The sequence below is a fragment of the Scyliorhinus torazame genome, chromosome 18 (assembly GCF_047496885.1).
Source record: "Scyliorhinus torazame isolate Kashiwa2021f chromosome 18, sScyTor2.1, whole genome shotgun sequence".
Classification (NCBI taxonomy): domain Eukaryota; kingdom Metazoa; phylum Chordata; class Chondrichthyes; order Carcharhiniformes; family Scyliorhinidae; genus Scyliorhinus; species Scyliorhinus torazame.
In genome coordinates, this window is record NC_092724.1 from 148480760 (window position 1) to 148501319 (window position 20560).

Genomic DNA, 20560 nt, shown 5'->3' on the forward strand with positions numbered 1-20560 from the left:
GCCAGCTCGACCGTAAAGTCCTGGTATACACGTATACCAGCTCCAGCCCACTGCACCACCCGCTTCTGCTTGGCCCAGCTCAGGACCTTCTCCTTCACCCTGTACCTACGGAAGCACAGAGTCACTGCCCTTGGCAGCTCACTCGCCTTTGGTACAGGCCTCCACGGCCGATGAGTCCGATCCAGTTCATATCAGGAGGGATCCTCTCCCTCCCCCAATAGTTTTGCCAGCATCGCGGCAAAATACTCAGTCGGCTTCGGTCCTTCAACTCCTTCGGGCAGCCCCACAATCCTCAAGTTCTGTCGCCTGGATCTATTTTCCAGGTCTTCCATTTTTCCTCGCAGATCCTTGTTCGTATCCATCACCTTCCGCATCTCTTTCCCCATCGAGGCAAGTTGATCACCGTGCTGCAATAACATCTTCACTTCCTTCAGCGCCTCCCTTGCTCTCGCACCTCCGCCACTGTGCTCGCCACCTCCACCAGCACACTCAAAACCTCCCTCATCTCCTTCCTCACCGTCTCCATGCATTTCGCAATCTGCGCCAACTGCTTTTCAAATTCCGCAGCCATCACCGTGGTTATTTCTTCAGACGTAAGCAGTGCGGCCTTCCCTGGTGCTCCAGCCTCCATTTTTCCTGGTGACCTTTCCACTCCCCGACGGACCTCCAGCTGGTTTTTTTTCGGCCGTTTTTTTTGCTCACCCTCGACAATTTCCTTTGGGTTTTTTTCCCTCCTGTGTCTTCACAGTGCCTCCTCCGTGCCTTCTCCCTGCTTCTGCCGCCTCCGTGGACCCTGGGACCGGGCTTAAAGCCCCGAAAATGTCGTTCCCGAGTGGGAGCCCTCCATTGTGCGGCCGCCTCCCGCCCGCCGTCACCGGAAGTCTCCCTGAAACATATTCATGACCTGACCTTGGTGCATGACCTAGATCTTGGTGCACAGAGGATGATTTCAAAGTTTGCAGATCATGTAGAACTTAAAAGCAAATTAGTGTGGATATTCAAAAGGACGTAGGTCATAAGAATGGCTTATGAAATTAAGTGTGAAGTGATTTAATTTTGGGAGGAAGAACACAGACACTACAAAATAAAGTACAATTCAAAAGCGGGTATAGAAGCCAAGGGACCTCCGTGTATATGTACATAAGTGAGCCGCAGAAGAGGTTGACAGCGGTAAATAAAACACAGCATCCCAGGCAGCACAGATTACAAAAGGCGGTCTGCTGAACATGTATAAATCAGTGGTTTGGCTTCAACTGGAGCATTCTATTTAGTTGTAGGCATCACATTTAAGGCAAGGTATGCTGTGAAAGTGTTAGAATGTAGGAAAGATTCATGATAATAGTTTCAAGGATGAAATATTTCAATAGTGTAGACAGTTTGGAAAAGTGGGAACTGTTTTCCTTGAAGTAGAGAGGTTTGAGACATATTAAATCGTGAGGGGTTTGGACAGAGCAGATTAGGAGAGGTGGAAGGATCAAGAAGAAGAGGGCACTGATTTAAGATCATTGGCACAGCAGTTGGTATCTGGAATGCACGGTCAAGAGTGTGATGGAGGAAGGTTCAATGCAGGCATTCAAGAGGGAATTGGATTTGAAAAGGAAGAATATCCAGGACTATGGAGAGAGGGTGGGCAGGTAATTACTGAGAAATTACTCCTTTTGAGATCCAGCGCAGATACAATGGATCAAATGACCGCCTTCTGTGCTGTAGCTATGTGCAGTACCAGTGCCATACTTAGAACCAAAGAAGATGGTTGTGATTGTTGGAGACCAACCATCTCGGCCCCAGGACATGGCTGCCTGAGTTTCTCAGCGTAGTGCCCAAAGTAACCACAGCTGCTTCATTTGTAGTCTTTCCTCATTCATAATGTCAGAAGTGAGGATGTTTGCTGATGATTGCAAACTAAGTACTATTTGTAACTCCAACTACTGAAGCAGCCCATGTACATAGGCGGAAAGACCTATATAATCAGGCTTGGGCTGGTAAGTGGCAAGTAACATGATGAACAAATGATAATCTCCAACAAGAGGGAATCTAGCCATCTTCGCTTGACACTCAAAGGCATTACTATCACTAAATTTCCCCACCATTAATATCCTTGGGTTACCATTGACCAGAAACCTAACTGACCAGTCGTCTTAATTACTAGGCTTGTAATTCTGGGGCAAGTAACTCATTTTATACCTCCTAAAACCTGTCTACCATCTGCAAGGCACAAGTCAGGAATACGATGGAATACTGTCCACTTGCTTGTGTGTGAAGCTCCAACAACGGTCAAGAGGCTCAACACCATCCAGAATAAAACATCCCACCGTGTTTATCATAAACAAGATTTAGCAGAAACTCACCAAGGCTCCTTTGACAGCACCTTACAACACCATGATCTCTATCACCTAGAAGGTAAGTGTAGCGAACGTGCAGCAACAGCACCCCCCCCCCCCACCCCCACCCCACCCACACACCAAGCTGCATCTGACTTGGACCTATATCGCCATCCCTTCACACTGTTGCTGGATCAAATTCCTGGAACTCCTCTTTAACAACACTGGGTGTACCTACACTACATGGACTGCAGCAGTACAAGAAGGTTGCTTGCCATCCCTTATGGGCAGTTGGGGATGGGAAGTAAATATTGGCTTGCCTGATGCCATCATCACATGAAAGAATTAAAAAACTAGAAATTTGTTTATTGGAATCTAGTGAACCCCTACAGTGCAGAAGGAGGCCATTTGGCACATCGTGTCTGCAGCAACCCTCCGCAAGAGTACTCTACTAGGCCCACTCACCTGCCCTATCCCCATAACTCTGCGCGCTGATCATGGCCAATCCTCCTAACCTGTACATCTAAGGACTGGGAGGAAACTGGAGCACTCCAAGGGAACCCACGCAGACACTGGGAGAACGTGCAAATTCCTGAGTGACCTAAGGCTGGACTCGAACCTGGGTCCCTGGTGCTATTATGCAGCAGTGCTAGCCACTGCCATCATGCCGCCCTTTGCAGTGGTTTATTTCCTGTTTAATAGTAGGTGCTAAAGAAATGGTTTCTGCATACTTTATAGAAACTAGGAGCAGGAGTAGGCCATTCTGCTCTTCAAGCCTGCTCTGCCATTCCACATGATCATGGCTGATCTTTGATCTCCGTGCCATATTCCTGCTTTCTTTCCATATCCCTTGATGCCATTAAAATCTTTTTTTAAAAAAAATTATCTCTTGAATACATTCAGCGACTGAGCCGCCATAGCCTTCTGTGATAGAGAATTCCACAGGTTTGAGACCCTTTGAGTGACGAAATGTTTCCTTATCTCCCTCCTTTGACATCCTGAGATTGTCTCCCCAGTTCTAGATTCTCCAACTAGGGAAAACATCCTGCATCTAGCCTGTCCAGCCCTGTTAGGATTTTATACAGTTCAATCAGATCTCTTGCCGTCTAAACTCAAGTGAATACAAGCCCAGTCGATCCAATCTCTCCTCATAGTCTTCTGATCGTCCATCCACTTAATGGTTGATCCTTATCGAAAATATTCTTTAATCTGACAAATTTTCCTTCATCGTCAATTTCTTCTAATCGCCAATCCCTGTACCAGCCTAGTGAACCTCTGCTGCACTTCCTCTATGGCAAGTATATTGTTTCTCTGGTAGGGAGACCAAAACTGCACAATACTCCAGGTGTGGTCTCACGAAGGAGGCCCTGTATAACTGCAGTAAGACATCTCTACTTCTAAACCTGAATACTCTTGCAATCCTCTTATGTTCCAATACTCGTTCAAATTAGTGTTCTTTGATTTGCCTTTTAAAATACATAGAGACCAATTAGGAGCAGGTCACTGCGCAAAACATTCTCTGCAATTCAGTAAGATAATGGCTGATGGGTTTGTATTCTCAACTCTACGTTTGCCCTACACCCCGATAGCCTTTACTCTCACCCCCCCCCCCCCTTCCCTAGCTCATCATTGCTTTGAAAATATTGAAGGCCTTGTGAGGAAGAGTTTATTAAGCTCATGACCCTCTGAGTGAAAAGGTTTCTCTTCATTTTGAACAAGCCCTTATTTTTAAACTTTAACCCTAGTTCTTGATTCCCCCGCAAGAAGAGCTATCCTTGGCAGCCCATAGTTAGCACTGCTGCATCAACCCTGGGGATCTGGGTTCGATCCCGACCTTCGGTTACTGTGTGCGTGTGGAGTTTGCACATTCTCCCCATGTTTGTGTGGGTCTAACCACCATAACCTAAATATATGTAGGGTAGGTGAATTAGCAAAGCTGAACTGTTCCTTAATTACATTTTTTTTAAAAGCATACTTTCTCCATCCACCTGTCAAGACCCTCAGGATTTTATGTTTCAATCAAGTCACCTCTTGCATTTCTAAACTCCAGCAAATATAAGCCTAGCCTGTCTCTAACCTTTCCGCATAAGGCGAAACCTTTCCTCATAAGACAATCTGTCCATTCCAGTTTTTAGTCTCATAAACATTTTCACAAATGCATTGGAGCGATTTTCAATCCTTCCTTTAAATAAGGAGGCCAATACTATACACACTACTCCAGCTGTGGCCTCACCAATAACTGACACATAACCTCCCAACTTTTGTAGTTCATTCTTGCAATAAACAACATTCCATTCACTTTCCTAATTACTTCTCTGCCTGCATACTCTCCTTTTGCAATTCCTGCACCTGAATTCAACAAACTTGCCATTTTAGGCAATTTCACATTTTCACATTATTCACCATTTGCCAAATTTTTTCCCTCTAACTTTATCACTCTATATACCTTTGTAGCCTATGTCCTCTTCGAAGTTTTCTTTCCTTCCTATCTTTGTATCAGCAATTGATAAACCAAGGGCACGATCTAACTGCCTTATTGCGCCCGACACAGGACGCAAAGAGGTCTGTAAATCTCACGCGAGGCCTCCAGATTTATGAGGCTCGTTACACATTGCGAGATCTCACGAGGCATCGTGATCTGGATCCCGTCCACAATGGGTGAGTTACAGATTTTCATGTTTAAGTGTGTAATTAAGCTCAATTAAATATGTTCACACGAGTTACCCAAGGCAATATAAATGACATGGATGTAGGATAGAAGTTACTTTAGCCAAATTTGCAGATGACACTAAAATAGGTGGGAAAATAAGTTGCAATCACTACAAATAAATATGGATAAATTAGGTGAGTGCGCCAAAATTTGGCAGAAGGAGTTTAACGTGGATAAGTGTGATGTTATCCCTTTCAGTCGGAAAAATGGAAAGGCAACTTCCTATCTAAATGGAGAGAAACATCAGTGTTTCGGTGCAGAGCGACCTGGGTATTCTCGTGCAGGTAATGAGGAAGACATGGCATTTTGGCATTTATAGCGAAAGGAATAGAGTGTAAAAGTAGGAAAGTGTTGCAGCAACTGTACAAGGCATTGGTGAGACCACACCTAGAGTACTGGGTACAGTTCTTGGTCCCCTTATTTGAGGAGGGATGCAGTTGAGGCATTCGGAGGAGGTTAGGTGGATTGGCCGTGATAAATTGCCCTTGAGTAACCAAAAAGGTTAGGAGGGATTATTGGGTTACTGGGATAGGGGGAAGTGAGGGCTTAAGTGGGTCGGTGCAGACTCGATGGGTCGAATGGCCTCCTTCTGCACTGTATGTTCTATGTTCACTAGATTGATTCCAGAGATGAAGGGTTTGTCTTATGAAGAGAGATTGAACAGTTTAGGCCGATACTCTCAGGTTTAGAAGAATCCGAGGAGATCTTATTGAGATATATAAGATGATAAAAGGTATTGACAAAGTAGACGTAGAGCAGATGTTTCCTCTTGTGGGCATTCTAGAATGAGAGGTCATAGTTTTAGGAAAGGGTAGCAGATTTTAAACCGAGATGAGGAGAAATTACTACTTGTGGAGAAATTACTTCTCTCGTGACTCTGGAATTTACTACTCCCAGAGTGCAGTAGATGCCAGGACTTTGAGTAAATTTAAGGAGGGGAGAAACAGATTTTTAATTAGTAATGGATTGAAGGGTTATGGAGATCGGGAAAGAAGTGGAGTTGAGGCTGAGAGGAGATCAGCTATAATCATATTGAAGAGCAGAGTGGGATTGAGGGGCTGAATTGCCGACTCCTGCTCCTAGTTTTTCTTATCCACAGAATGTTATTTCAAAGAACTCCAATTGATTGGCTAAACATGATTCCCCTTTCACAAAACCATGTTCATTCTGCCTGATTGCTGTGAATATTTCTAAATGCCCTGTTATAATGTCTTCAGTAATAGTTTCTAACATTTTACAGATGTTGAGCTAACTGCCTATCGTTTCCTGCTTTCTGTCTAATGGAGTTCCAGTCGCTGTTTTCCAATCCAGTGGCACCTTCCCAAATCTAGGGAATTTGGGAAAATCTTACAAGCCACTTCTTTTAAGATGAAGTACATCAGGATCCGAGGACTTGTCAGCCCACAGTGCTAACAATTTACTCGATAACATGTCCCTGGTGATTGTATTTTCTGGAGATTCGCCCTCCCTTCCATTTCCTGATTCATAGCTATTTCTGGCATGTTACTTGTATCCTCAAGAGTGAAGACTAATGTAAAATACCTCATTTTCTTAGATATTCTGAGTCAAAAGTTATAGTTTAATTTTATTTTTTTATGGGGAAATGCAGTTCTGTTCACTCCAGTTGATTAAAAGCCACAATTGCAATCCCCTTGGCGCATGTATTCTGTTTTTCAGGTATAAACCAGTTTGAGCACACAGGTTAGGTTTTGCCATAGTTAGTCAAGTTATTGACTTTCAGCATTAATCTTAAACCTGTTCTTCCAGTCTTCAGTTTCTCATTGTCTATCCATCTTTTATGCTTCTCTTTGGCTGTCAGGTGTATGTGTTCTTCACCATCAGTTTATTTTACATTTGAAAAGATTTTAATTCTGACAAGTGGCTAAAACGCTTTCAATATGAAGTTGAGTTTCAGAACTTGCACTGATTGGATTATTTAATTGACTGCCTCTGGCTTTCTAAAATTCATTTTGAGGATAGTTATGGGAGAGCATATGTAGAGATCTCCATTTCCCTTCACTTTAAAGATTAGGCTTTTCCACATTTAATAACTGATCTGGCCTTTGCTTGCAGTACTAGGCTGCAGCCAGAAGATGGTGATACTGCACAATGAAAACTGATTTGGAAAGTTCTTTTAATTCTACATTCTCTAATTCCATTTATGTTCCTTTTTTAATAAATGAGACTCCAGCTTGTTTATCCTTAATATTTTGGTTGTGGTGCAATAAAAAAATTAAGTAAAATATTTATTGTGAAACATCTCCATTCGAACAGCCTCCCATGATAGAAGTGAGATGAACATGGCACAGTGGTTAGCACTGCTGCCATGCAGCCAGGGATCCAGGTTCATTCCAGCCTCAGGTGACTCTGTGTGGAGTTTGTACTTTCTCCCTGTGTCTGCATGGGTTTCCTTTCACAGTCCAAAGATGTGCAGGTTAGGTGGATTGACCATGCTAAATTGTCTCTTAGTGTTCAAAGGTTAGGTGGGGTTCCTGGGATAGGGTGTGCATTGGGCCTAGATAGGGTGCTCTTTCAAAGGATCGGAGCTGACTCTATAGGCCTCCTTCTGCATTGTTGGGATTCTCTGAACACCGCAAAGGAAGCAAAGGCTCAAGAACAAACAGGTCGCAGTTTATCTTTACCTTCTCACCAGGTAAATTACTGATCACCAGTAGTTGTGCACTGCTGGATTCACCAACTCAGAAGTATCCAAAAACATGCTTTGTGTATTTGAGTGGGGTAGCATTCTTGAGTCAGAAGATTGTCGGTTGAAGTCCCAATCCAGGGTGTGAGCACAGAAATCACGGCAAGCTCTCCAGTGCAGTACTGAAAGTGTTACACTGTCAGAGGTGCCATTTTTTGGATGAATTGTTAAACCTAAGTCCTCATCTGCTCTTGGCACGGTTATAAAAGATACGACAACACTTTTTTCGAAGACAGGCAAGTTATTCCTGTGCCCCGACCAATATTTATCTCTCAATCAACATCACAAAAAACAGATCGTCTCATCATCACATTGCTGATTGTGAGGGCTTGCTGTATGCAAATTGGCTACTGTGATTCAGACATTACAACAATGATTGCAATTCAAAGGTACTTAATTGGTTGTAAAGGGCTTGGGGATGACTTTAGATTGTGAACCATGTTATGCAAATCCAAGTCGGTCTTTAATGTTACTCACTGCAAGAGTATGCCTTCAACCAATCCACCTCGACATGAGTGGGTGTGTAAGTAACCATCATTGTTTGAGAGTCTGCATGACCTTTTATGAATTAGTTTGTAAGAATCTTTCCAGTTCATTCTGTGGATGGTTTTAACTCGTTCAGTCTACCTGGTCACCAGGATTGTACATTGTGCCTCTTTTACTTTCTCTTACGCTGGATAGTCATTTTTCATTGATCTACAGTGGAGGTGAACTGCAACTCAACTCTGATGGAACATCCTTTGAGTCCTTGTTATTTGTTATCTCCTTTTGGTGATTCATGTCTATAAATTTGTCTGGGGTAGAAATAATGGGCTCATTTTTGGGCAATTGGTGCAAATGCTGCTGACCTCTGTGGCAGGGTTCAAGTTCCAATCTTTAGGCATTTGGGGGGAATATCCCGGCGAAAAATGCATCGGGCGCTAAGTGTCTGATTTTCCCGACTTGGGGGTCATCTGAGCTCTACGATCTGCATTTCAATGGTTCCATAGCACCCCCTCTCATTCAAGCCAGGACAATGACAGCTAGAAGATCAGTTCCCAGATGTTCGGAGGGGGCCCCTCACTCGATTGCTGGATGCCATGGAGGAGAGACGAGCCACAATTTACCCACAGGTTGGCAGAAGGCCCTTCAGCAAGGTCACCAATGCTGCCTGGGTGATGGTGGCAGCACTGGTCAGTGCCAGCAGCCTGACCAGAAGGAGTGGGCTCAATGTAAGAAAAAATTCAATGACCTCGTGCAATCTGCAAGGGCAAGTACCTCCCATCTCCCCTTGGCACTCCACCCTTCTGTAAATCCCTGCAATGTCACATTTAACCCCGATGCCGCCACCTCACAGGTTCCCAGCATCCAACTTCCCAACATCATCCTCCAAACCAGAAACCTCCAGAAACCCTCTGTTTATGTGCAATCCCTCCATACTCGCACTCTTCCTCAGAAACCCTCTCTGTTTATGCACAGTGCTCACACATGCCAGTTGTTCTCGACCTCTGACGTGCCAGGCGTCCGGCTCACAACCCATTTTGTGTCCCTGCAGGAGCAGATTGCCACAACTGCAGAGAGTGAGAAAGAGAGAAGACCGGTGGTGAAACGCCTGGCCTAAGGACCTTGGCTCCTTTCAAGGAGAGGGCCATGCGATCACAGGGCAGGAGCAGGGATGGGCCTGCACAGACCCAGGTTGGCCTGCGACAGAATAGTGAGGAGCCACTGGACCTTCATCCAGATGACCAATCTCGAGTGGGTTTTATGTTGTTCAAACACTTGACCAGGCCATGTGCGAAAACCATGTCCCATGCCTTGCAGGAACATCAACTGGTGAGTCTTGGCTGTCAACTAGCAGTGCCCCACCCCACCCCCCCACCCCCCAAACCTGGCCACCTCAACAGAATCTGAGGAGATCTCCAAGGAGGACATGGATGAAGAGTCACAGCTATTACCTGCACCATCGCCGAGGCAAACACCTTGGTGGGCGAACTTAGCAGATGGGCTTCTGGATCACCATCTGGTGAGCGCCGCACAGCTTATTATGCACACCAGGTGGAGACAGGAGTGACCCAGGAATTGGACAGTCAGAGACCTGCTTGATCGTAGGACTCAGCTGTTTCCCCCACCAGGTGCCATGCCCCTGGACATGTTCGACACTCAGATGCTTGAGATACAAAGGCAGAGCTGGGAATACCAGAACGGTATGCAAAGCCAAATGAAGGAGTCCCAAAGCCTCCTGTCGCAGTGGATGTTGCCGGCGTTGCGTGGCACCCAGGCCACCACAAGAATGGCGTCCGCAGTGGAAAGCCTGGGGCAAGATATCCGAGTCATGACTGGAGCACACCGAAAGGTGGTTCAGTCCCTGAGGACCATAGCTGAGGGATTTAACAACACCATGGTTCAGACACTGGCAGACCTCCGGGACTAGCAGTGCCGGATGATGTTGAGGCTGCAGCTCACTCTTGCTGCCCCTCCATGGAGTAACCCAGGGGCCCACAAGCAATCGGAGGGAGGCGGAAGTGCTGGAGCAACTCCCAGGGCCTTCCACCCAGGCAATCCTGAGTGACCAGCACTTCTGAACCCCCTCTCCCACTTCCTGATAGTGGCACGGTGCATATCAGAGCCTGCAGGCAAAACAGGGTGATGTAAATTTTAGTGCCCTCTGAAAGTAGGTCCATGTTCCCGACCCTTGAGAGGATGCCCGCCTAGGGTACTCTGGCAACAGGGCATGGAAAGCAGCAGGGAACCTCCACTTATGATGTGCATCCTGGGAATATTACACTGAGGGTAGTGGGAGGGTTCGCAAGAGTAAAGAGTTGTAGGAACAGTGGGTTCTGGTGAAGTTTGAGACCGATAGGGGTCAGAATTAAATATCAAAATTGCACTTGTCGCCTTATTAAAACCTTTTGTTGTTCGCTCCCTTGATCCTTCTCCTGGGATAAATCTTCAGCCTATCTGGACACAGCTTTTCTCAGAGAGCTTCAATGTAAGGGAAACAGTTAGGCTTCAACCGAGAGTAACATGTATATTGGAAGGACTCTGGCATTAATCAGCAAACTCTAGACCCCCGCCCCAATTATGCTCAGATGCTACGAGACAAAGGGGTGTAGTTCCGAGTCTCACTTGCACATGACCCGTGAATCAGCATACTGGCAACAGAAAGATGGGAGTCCGACATAAGCAAAAGCTGAGGAGCATCAGAGTTTTCCTCACTGCGAGTCGTCATCACCCTCGTGCATTGACCGGCTAAGCAGGCACAACTCCCACGGCCCAGCTCCCTGACGACTTGGTTTTCATACAGACCTCATCCTTTGGTTGTGGAGTGGTCTTGAGGTTCTGTGTGGGGAGTAGCGGAGCTGTTAGACAACATGGTCCTATTGAGTGAAACAGGAAGTGATGACTGCATCTCTGCTCCTCCTGCCCATGAGAACCCTGCCTAGCCTCCATCCTAAGGCACCTTTTTGGCCTCTCCTTCCTGGACTTTCTCCTCCTCGGAGGAAGGGGAGGCACGATGGCACAGTGGTTAGCACTGCTGCCTCAGAACGCCAGGGGCCTGGGTTCAATTCCAGTCTCTGGTGACTCTCTGTGCGGAGTCTGCACTTTCTCCCCGTGAGTGCGTGGGTTTCCTCTGGTTGCTCTGGTTTCCTCCCACAGCCCAAAGATGTGCAGGTTAGGTGGATTAACCATGCTAAATTGTCCCTTAACGTCCAAAAGGTTAGGTGGGGTTATGGGTATAGGGTGGGGTGTGGACGTAGGTAGGAAGCTCCTTAGAGGGTCGGTGCAGACTTGATGGTCGATTGGCCTCCTCTGCACTGTAGGGATTCTATGTTTTCCTCCTTCTGGTCGTTGTTATCAAGGATGTCATTCCGCTGCTGTGCCAAATTATGTAGGGTACAGCAGACTAACCACTATGCTGTTGAGGCAGCAGAAGGGCATCTTGAGCAGTCCGATGCACCGCTCAATCACAGGCCGGGTGGCACTGCGGGCCTTGTTGTAACTGACCGCCGCACTGGCATCATCATCAGCCAAAACCTCAGGAGGGTATCCCTTGTCCCCAGGGAGTCATCCCTGCAGCCTGGGGTGACTCTTCAATATCGCAGGGATTTGAGATTGCCCAAGTATGTAGCTATCATGCACGCTTCCTGGAAAATATGCACACACAGACCACCTGGACATTCAGTGAGTGGAACCCCTTCCCGTTAATAAACAGGCTCCCTAATGCCACGGGGCCTGTAGAGCCGAGTGCCATCGATGGCCCCTCCACCTGTTGCTCACCAGCTGTGATGGCAAATCCCACAGCCCTCTCATCCTGATAGGCCTGGTTAGGTCCGGTTCAAAAGTAATGGGGTCTGATGCCCTGGCATGGAGTGCGTTGTGACCTCGTGGATGCATTTGTGGGTGGATGAATGCAAAGTGCCGCGCAGGTCACCCATTGAGCCCTGAAATGATCCCGTGGTGTAGATGTTAAGGGCTACCATGACTTTCACGGCCACAGAGCAGATGCCGCACCGTCTCCCTGCAGGCAAGCCTCCTGTGGCACATGTTATCTGACAGCTCCATGAAGGACACCTGGGTCGTGTAAACCCTCGGTCTCCTTCTTCGGCTTTGATCCCCCTGTTCGGCTTCTGTTACCTCTGGCCCTTGAGACTGTCCTACAGTTCCCTTTCATCTTGGCGCTGGGTTCTCCCTGCGTGTGGCTTCTTGTTGCAGCTGTAGTCTCTGCTCCTCCAGTGCTGTTATAAGCAGAATTTCCAGCTCCACTGGTTCTGCAAGAGATGAGAGGCAAAGAGAGTGTGAGGATCAAGGGGTGGTGTCCCAACCGGTGACCTTCAGAGCATCCCGTCACCCTTTGTTCTCCCGATCCTGGAAGCAACCATTGCTACATGTGACTAGTTGGGTGCTACAGGATTTGGTCCTCGGACCCCATCTATTTACAATATATATTAATGACTTGGATGTAGGGATAGAAGGTCAAACTTGTAGATGACACTAAAATAGGTGGGATAGCAAGTTGCAATGAGGAAATAATAAATTTACAAATGGATATCGATACGTTAGGTGAGTGGGCCAAAATGTGGCAGAGTTTAATGTGGATAAGTATGAGGTTATCCATTGCCACAACATATCCGGCAGCTAGTGCTCTCTCGTGTGTCGGATGCTCTTCCAACTTCATTACTTGACTGGCCCTGATCAATGCCATTTATCTTCAGTCGCCTGAACCCTCCCGTCTGGTTGACCCCTACCTTAAACATAACATCACAGGAGGTTCTGAGATGCCCATCCCTCATGGACAGGGTTGACTGGATGCTTATGTATACCTTGAGGGCTAATGGGTCCTCAGTGGCAGGCACTGGGGTCCCCTCGATCCTCTGCACCCAACTTTTTTTCCTTGAAACCTGAGTCTTCACCCATATCCTTGACTTTGAGAAAGAGGGCGGTTGACATTGTTAAAGGTTAACTCGATGGCCCGCACTGCTGCCTCATGGCGCTGAGGACCTGGGTTCAATCCCTGCCCCGGGTCACTGTCTTGTGTGGAGTTTGCACATTCTCCCCAGGTCTGCATGGGTCTCACAACCCAAAGATGTCCGGGTAGGTGGATTTGCCATGCTAAATTGCCCCTTAATTGGAAAAAAATAATTGGGTACGTTTTTTTATTCTGATGGCCAATTACTTTGACAAGCATGCATCTCAATGTCAAAGGCATAATTACTCTCCAAATAGTACAAAAGAACTAGGAGTGGGAGTAGACAATTCAGCCCTTCGAGCATGCTCTGCCATTCAATACTGATCTCCGCCTCAACTCCACTTTCCTTCTCGATCTCCATAACCCTTCAACCCACTAAGAAATAAAAATCTGTGTATCTCCTCAAAATTACTCTAGTCTCCTGGGGCAGTGAATTCCACAGATTCACGACCCTTTTGAGAGAAGTAATTTCTCCTCGTCTCTGTTTTAAACCTATCCTATCTATGACCTCTCATTCTAGGTTATCCCACAAGAGGAAACATCCGCTCTCTGTCTACTTTGTCAATACCTTTCATCATCTTGTATACCTCAATTCGATCTCCTCTCATTTTTCTAGACTTGGAGCGTATAGGCCTAAACTGCTCAATCTCTCTTCGTAAGTCAAACCCCTCATCTCTGGAATCATAGTGAACATCCTCTGAACTGCCTCTAATGCAACTGGATACTTCCTCAAATAATAGGACCAAAACTGTACACAGTATTCCAGGTGCAGCCTCACCGACGCCGTGTATATTTGCAGCAACACTTCCCTACTCTATCCCTTTTGTAATAAATGCCAAAATTCCGTTTGACTTCCTTATTACCTGCTCTATCTGCATACTGGTTTTCGGAGATTCATGAATGAGGACACCCAGGTCCCTCCGCACCAAAGCACTCTGAAGTTTCTCTCCATTTAGATAATGTGCCTTTCCTCTAGGTAGACGCCTGGTGCGGGACATCTTTTACCATGGGTATGCCGTTGCACATCAGCAGGCATATGGTCCATGACAGTGGGTAGGTCCAGTTCTAGTGACCAGGGAACCTCGATGACGGAGGATCTCCCTACTGCTATAGCCTTCATCTGCCATCGCAATCATTGATACCATATGTGTATCTTCGGCCTGATCCGCCATTGAGGAGTGCATTGATTGTACTTTGTCTGGTTCGTCCCCTCTGATATTACTGTCTTGTGTGACCCTGCCAGGAGCTTCAGACTCCTGTCGGCATTGCTCTCTGGATCATCGGAAAGTTGAAGACACTCCACCGCAGCAAGGTGGCAATCCAAGGAATTTGTGTAGCTCCTGCACAAATATATAATCTGTTCTGAATGCTTTATTTTATTGAATTTAGTTGGGTGCATGAGAAATTTGTTCAAATTTCATGCAAGGGAGAATGGAATCTTCTGTTTTAGAATTTCTATATTGGAATACTCTGCTTCAGTATGTTAATGCTTCAAAATCCTTTCCTTCTTTATTTGGTTTAATAGTTTTCAACTTTCCATTAGGCACACACTCTTATGAAACGAGCAAGACACAATTTGCTGTCCCCCACCCTGCATTTGTTCATCTCATTTGCATGCATTTGCAGAGTTTTGTGATACCAAACGCATAATACTTTGGTGATATTCAAGCATGCAAGGCTGTGAAATTTTTGAATTTTGTTACGTCATATCCCTACGCACGCTCACACACATACACATTTCATGCCCAGATTTCCAGTGTTACAACTGCAGGTACTGGCAGATAGGAACGGTTGACCATAAAGTTCACATGCTCCTTTGATGTAATGGGAGGATTCCATGATCTAGTTTGTGAACTAATAATGTGTGTTAGTCGTCCGTATCTGAATGAAGCTATGACATAGCGCCTGATCTTCAATCCCATTGTTCCCACCCCTGACTTTCATACTTGATCCTGTAAAGATTTTAAAATTCCTTCCTTGTAACGGACACATTGGTGCAGATTTAGGAGTCCAGTACCGTATTCCATTTCATTCTGTTATGGGCTTATCCTTTAAGAAAAATAACCTCCAGTTGGCATGTGATACAGTAAAATCCAAATGTCAAGATGTAGACTAACCGGTGTAGAATCCAACATTTTCAGTGAGGTGAAAATCGATAATGGTGTGAGTGAAGAAATAGGTGCAAGCTGGTGCCTTTAAAGGGCTTTATGTTATCTTAGTTACTGACATATTATAGAAGTACTTCAACTTTAGATACGTTGAGTACATTTTCTTGTAAAATTTTGATGATTTGCACTTAGTATATTGACCTAGTTGCTGCAGTACTGCATTGCTGGGATGCCAAGATAAAGATTAGGCAAGGTCAGGCTTGCAGCATTGAAAGGCCTGCACCTATTTCTTTTGTTTAGTTAATAATTAGGATTATTTTGAAAGAGTGTCAGTATGATACCTACCTACATAGCTGCCCTGCATTCTTGGAAACATTGAAACTGAACGCCCATTTTTGAGCACCATGATGCAACGATTGAGCTATTGATTCAATCATGCAGTGTTTAAAAGCTGAACATCTCGAGTAAAAGGAAAGTTATACTCTCTATCATGTGACTCTTTAATTTGGCTTTCTTATCCCTGACCAAGGTTTTTCTTTCGGTGTTGGCAATCATGAAAGAGTGAACTAGTGACAAAATTGATGGAGGGATTTGATCTGCAGCAGTTTAAAGATGCTGCTAAAAGTACTTGACTAATCAAATGAAGAATCTAAAGAACTTCAAAGTGGAAGCGATGTGAAGTATTGAGGATGCATCTAAATACTTTCTAGCATGGTAATACAATAAAAGCTCCTTTTGGTCAGGTCAAGATATGCAATACCCTTTTTGAGACTTAAAAAAGACCTACTTCCCATCTAATAAAACATGACTTCGGCTTATCGGCAATATAATGACAATGGAAAGATTCTTACTATTTAATAAATTATGTGAGGACATATTTTAAAGCTGACATAGAGCAAGCAGAGAGGGGGGTTGTTACTTTGTTCAAACATAAATCTATTATGATGGAGTGAAGAATGCAGGCTCGTGTGCTCCTGACCTCAAGTCTGTGTTGAGTGGCATTTATACACTTTATTGCACACTCCGACATCGTGACTGCTTCATGTGCAATGAGTTGCTGAGAGGTGCAAGTGTGGTGGATAGAGAACCTCAGCACTTTTAAGATTCTATGAATCGTGCTAAAATAAATGACTGGCTAATCTGATTTTTGGTGGTGGAAGTTGGATGAGGATCCCTTTGTCAACTTTCTTGCAATACCTATCTGGACAAAAGGTCTCAGTTTGAAGATTCATCTAAAGGATGGCATCTTCAACAATGCCACTTTGCTCCTTTAGTGCACTGGTGAGTCAACATTTGTATTGAGGGGGGGGGGGGATTCACATTCTGAGTAAGTACTGCTTTGAGAGCTGTTCCTGCCAGGAAACCATAGGATTTGAGTTAGGCTACCCACTTCACCTTTCCAGATGCAGGAGATATTTTTAGAGGTTCAACTGTTCTCGTAGAGCGTGGCATGAAAATGGTGCTCTTCAGTTATGGCAATAATTGTGGTTCATATGTGCTAAGCCTTCGAGAGATGTGCTTGGTATGATATTCTCGTTTAAAGGGTATTGTAATGTATTTTTCCGTGTGTATCTAAAGTTGTATAGAAGATTGTAAATAGTAAATAAAGATATGCAGGAGGAGTTGAGCACATTGATTTTATGGTTCTACGGTCATAAATCCAAAACTGATATTCTGTAGCACTACAGTAATAGCAATAGAGAGCTTTCACCTTTTTTAAAGAAAGGATGGTTTATTACTTTGATATTTTGTATTGAGTGATTGTGCTGTTTTGCTTTGTTTTCTGAAATTGCTCCTTTTACATGACAAAACATCAACAACGCAGCACTTCCTTATGAGGGATGTGAACTAACATAAAAATCAATGTAGCCCTGAGAAACTTCAATTATCAGCTTGCTTCTATTCAAAACCAATAATCATTGGCGATGGTTTGTTTAATCTACCAGGAAAGCATGTCATTACTGATCTAGCAATACAAGATATGAATATTTTATAAGGCACTTGGAAATGGGAGGCATGGAAAGTGATTCATGACCCAGAGCAAGAGTCCAATGTTTAGGATTGGACATTTGAGAATATACAAGGTCCCAATTGTATTTGTGTTCCATTGTCAAGATTTCTTTCCTGCCCTTTAAATGTTTCTGTAACCATATACCATATTGTGAATTACTAGATTAATAACAATTAAAATATCAATTATAATTAATCGATGAGTATTTAAAATCCACTTTTACTATATTTAGATAACCAAAATACTATTCATATTGCATTTTAAACTTTACTCGAATGTGTCATTTAAAGGTTTACAAATTAAAATCGAATTGTATAAAATAAAATGGTTATTTCATTTTTCCCTTCCAGACGCCACCATGTGCCATTGCAAAATGGCATTGAAGATGGGGAAAGGTAGGACTGGCCTTTGAATTTCCCATCTTTCCATTTTGCCATTTGTACATTATTGAGACTGGAGCTTGACATATGGAGCATGAGTCTGAACCAGACCCAAATTCAGCTTTTTAATCTCTTCCTCCCTCTCTCTCTCTTCCCCCCCCCCCCCCCCCCCCACCCCCCCCCACTCCCCTCCCCACAGACCGCCTCCCAACTCACCAACTGAAGGGTGGGTAGGTGACCGATCAGTCTTCTGTTTATAGCCCCTTATAAGTGGCCATCAGGATGATTGTTAATATCATGCTGATTGATTTGTCCTCTGATTGTGTTTCACCCGCTCCCTGTAAATGTTCTGGCAGAAATTGGAAACTTGTGAATTGGAAATTTTTTGAACCATGTCATTGCACAGCACAGAAGTTAAAACTTCATATCAGGCTCTCGGACTATTCAACATGTCACATTTCGAAATGGATTCTTACTATACAATGTCCAGTTCTCAATAGAAAATTTTGTAGCAGAAAATGTTTAAATCAATGGCTGTTCTTTATTAATCATTGACAATAGGACAGTAAATAGAGTACAAAAGTAAAATGCTGCATGTTCTGGAAATCTGAAATAAGAACAGAAAATGTTGGAATCACTCAATGGGTCAGGCAGCATCTATGTTGAGAATAAACATAAAATATCGCAGTTGCTGGAAATCTGAATGGAGAGAAACATTTTCCTCCCCCAGTAAACTGAGTTATTCTGTCCATTAACTTCTATTTCTTAACTGGTGTTTGTTTACACTTTTGTTTTGCTGATAACATTTGTTAGCAGAGGTACATGAAGTATTTGACTTTCATTCGCTCTTTATTTTATCACATTTACAATATGGTTCTGAGAAGTTTTATTTGCCCCGTTGATCAATTTTGACAGCCAGTTTCTTCACCAAGAGTAAATGAGACTGCAATGGGGAGGCACTTGAATTTTATAGACATTGAATTTTATAGCTTTAATGGAGAACCTTCCAGACTGATTTGAAGAACAGAGCCAGTGGTGAATGGGTGGTGCAACACGGGCTCGTTTGTAACCCTGCTGCGAGCTGGATTCCAATCAGCTGAGAGTGAAACCAGTCCAGATTGGACTAGCCCTGTTTTCCGACCCTTGCTCCACTCCACCGCAGTGCTAGGATTAACGACCGCTTGATATTGTTGTAAGAGATTTGTATGTTGTGCAGAATAGGGATTCTTGGGAGATCAGGAATTACCACCCAAATTTCTGCTAACTGCAGTGCTCCATTTGAAGATTAAAAATGGACAAGGAAACATCCTGCTGATTACCACATACCCACACCCCCTCATCTGATGAATCGGCACCCTTGGAGGAAGCACTGATGGTGGCCACTGGATGGAGTCTTCAATGACCATTCCCAAGACTGTCTTGGGAATACCACGACTGACCGAGCTTGTCAAGTTTAAATGATATGCCTGCTAGACTGGGTCTGCAGCAGGTGGCGAGGGAACCAACAAGGGGGAAAAAAACATACTTGACCTTATCCTTATGAATCTACCTGCCATGGATGAATCTGTCAGTGACCGTATCACCACACAGCCCTTATAGAGACTAAGTCCTGTCTTTCTTAATTCATTTATAGGATGTTTGCATCGCTGGTTAGGTGGCATTTATTGCCCATCCCCCGTTGACCTTTAGAAGGTAGTGGTGAACTACCTTCTTGAACTGCTGCAGTCTTGGTCCCTGAAGGTGTAGGTACACCTACAGTGCTGTTAGGGAAGGTGTCCACCTGGTGGTGTTCCCATGTATCTGCTGCGATTGTCCTTCTAGCTGGTAGTGGGTTTGGAATGTGCTGCATAGGGAACTTTGGTGAATTCCTGCAGTGTATATTGTAAATGGTACACAACTGCTGCTACAGTTCGTTGGTGGTGGAGCATTGAACGCGGAAGGGGTAGCAATCAAGCAGGCTACTTTGTCCTGGATGGTGTCGTGCTTTTTGAGTGTTGTTAGAGGTGCACTCATCCAGGCATATTCCATTTCACTCCTGACTTGTGCCTTGTAGATGGTGGACAGGCTTTGTGGAGTCAGGAGGTGAGTTACTTGCTGCAGCACTCTTAGCCTTTGACCTGCTCTTGTAGCCACAGTATTTATATGGCTAGTCAAGTTAGGTTTCTGATCAATGGTAACCCCATGGATGTTAATAGTGGGGGATTCAGTGATGGTCATGTCAAGGGGCAATAGTTAGAACCTCTCTTGTTGGAAATGGTCATTGCCTGGCACTTGTGTGGCGCGAATATTACTTTCCAGTTATCAGCCCAGGCCTTTATATTGTCCAGGTCTTGCTGCATTTGGACATGGACTGCTTCAGTATATGAGGAGTCACAAGTGGCGCTGACCATTACGCAAACATCCTCACTTCTGACCTTATGATGGAAGGGAGGGTCATTGATGAAACAGCTGAAGATGCTTGGGCAGCACACTACTCTGAGGAACTTTTGCAGCGATGTCCTGGAGCTGAAATGATTGACCTCCAAACACCACGACCATCTTTCTTTATACCAGGTATGACTCCAACCAGTGGAGGGTGTCTCCCCATCCCGATTCCCATTGACTCCAGTTTTGCTCAGGCTCCTTGATGTCATACTAGGTCAAATGCTGCCTTGATGTCAAGAGCAGACCATCTCACCTCTGGCAGCTCTTTTGTCCATTGAGGATACACTCCGTCATGTTGTGTGACATTACCAGCATGCTAAATGGGATAGATTTCAAACTGATTGAACAACTCCAGGTTCGGCAACCATGAGGCAGCAGCAGAATTGTATTCAACCGCAATCTGTAACCTCATGGCTCAACATTTCCCCACTCTACCATCAAGCCAGAGGATCAAAC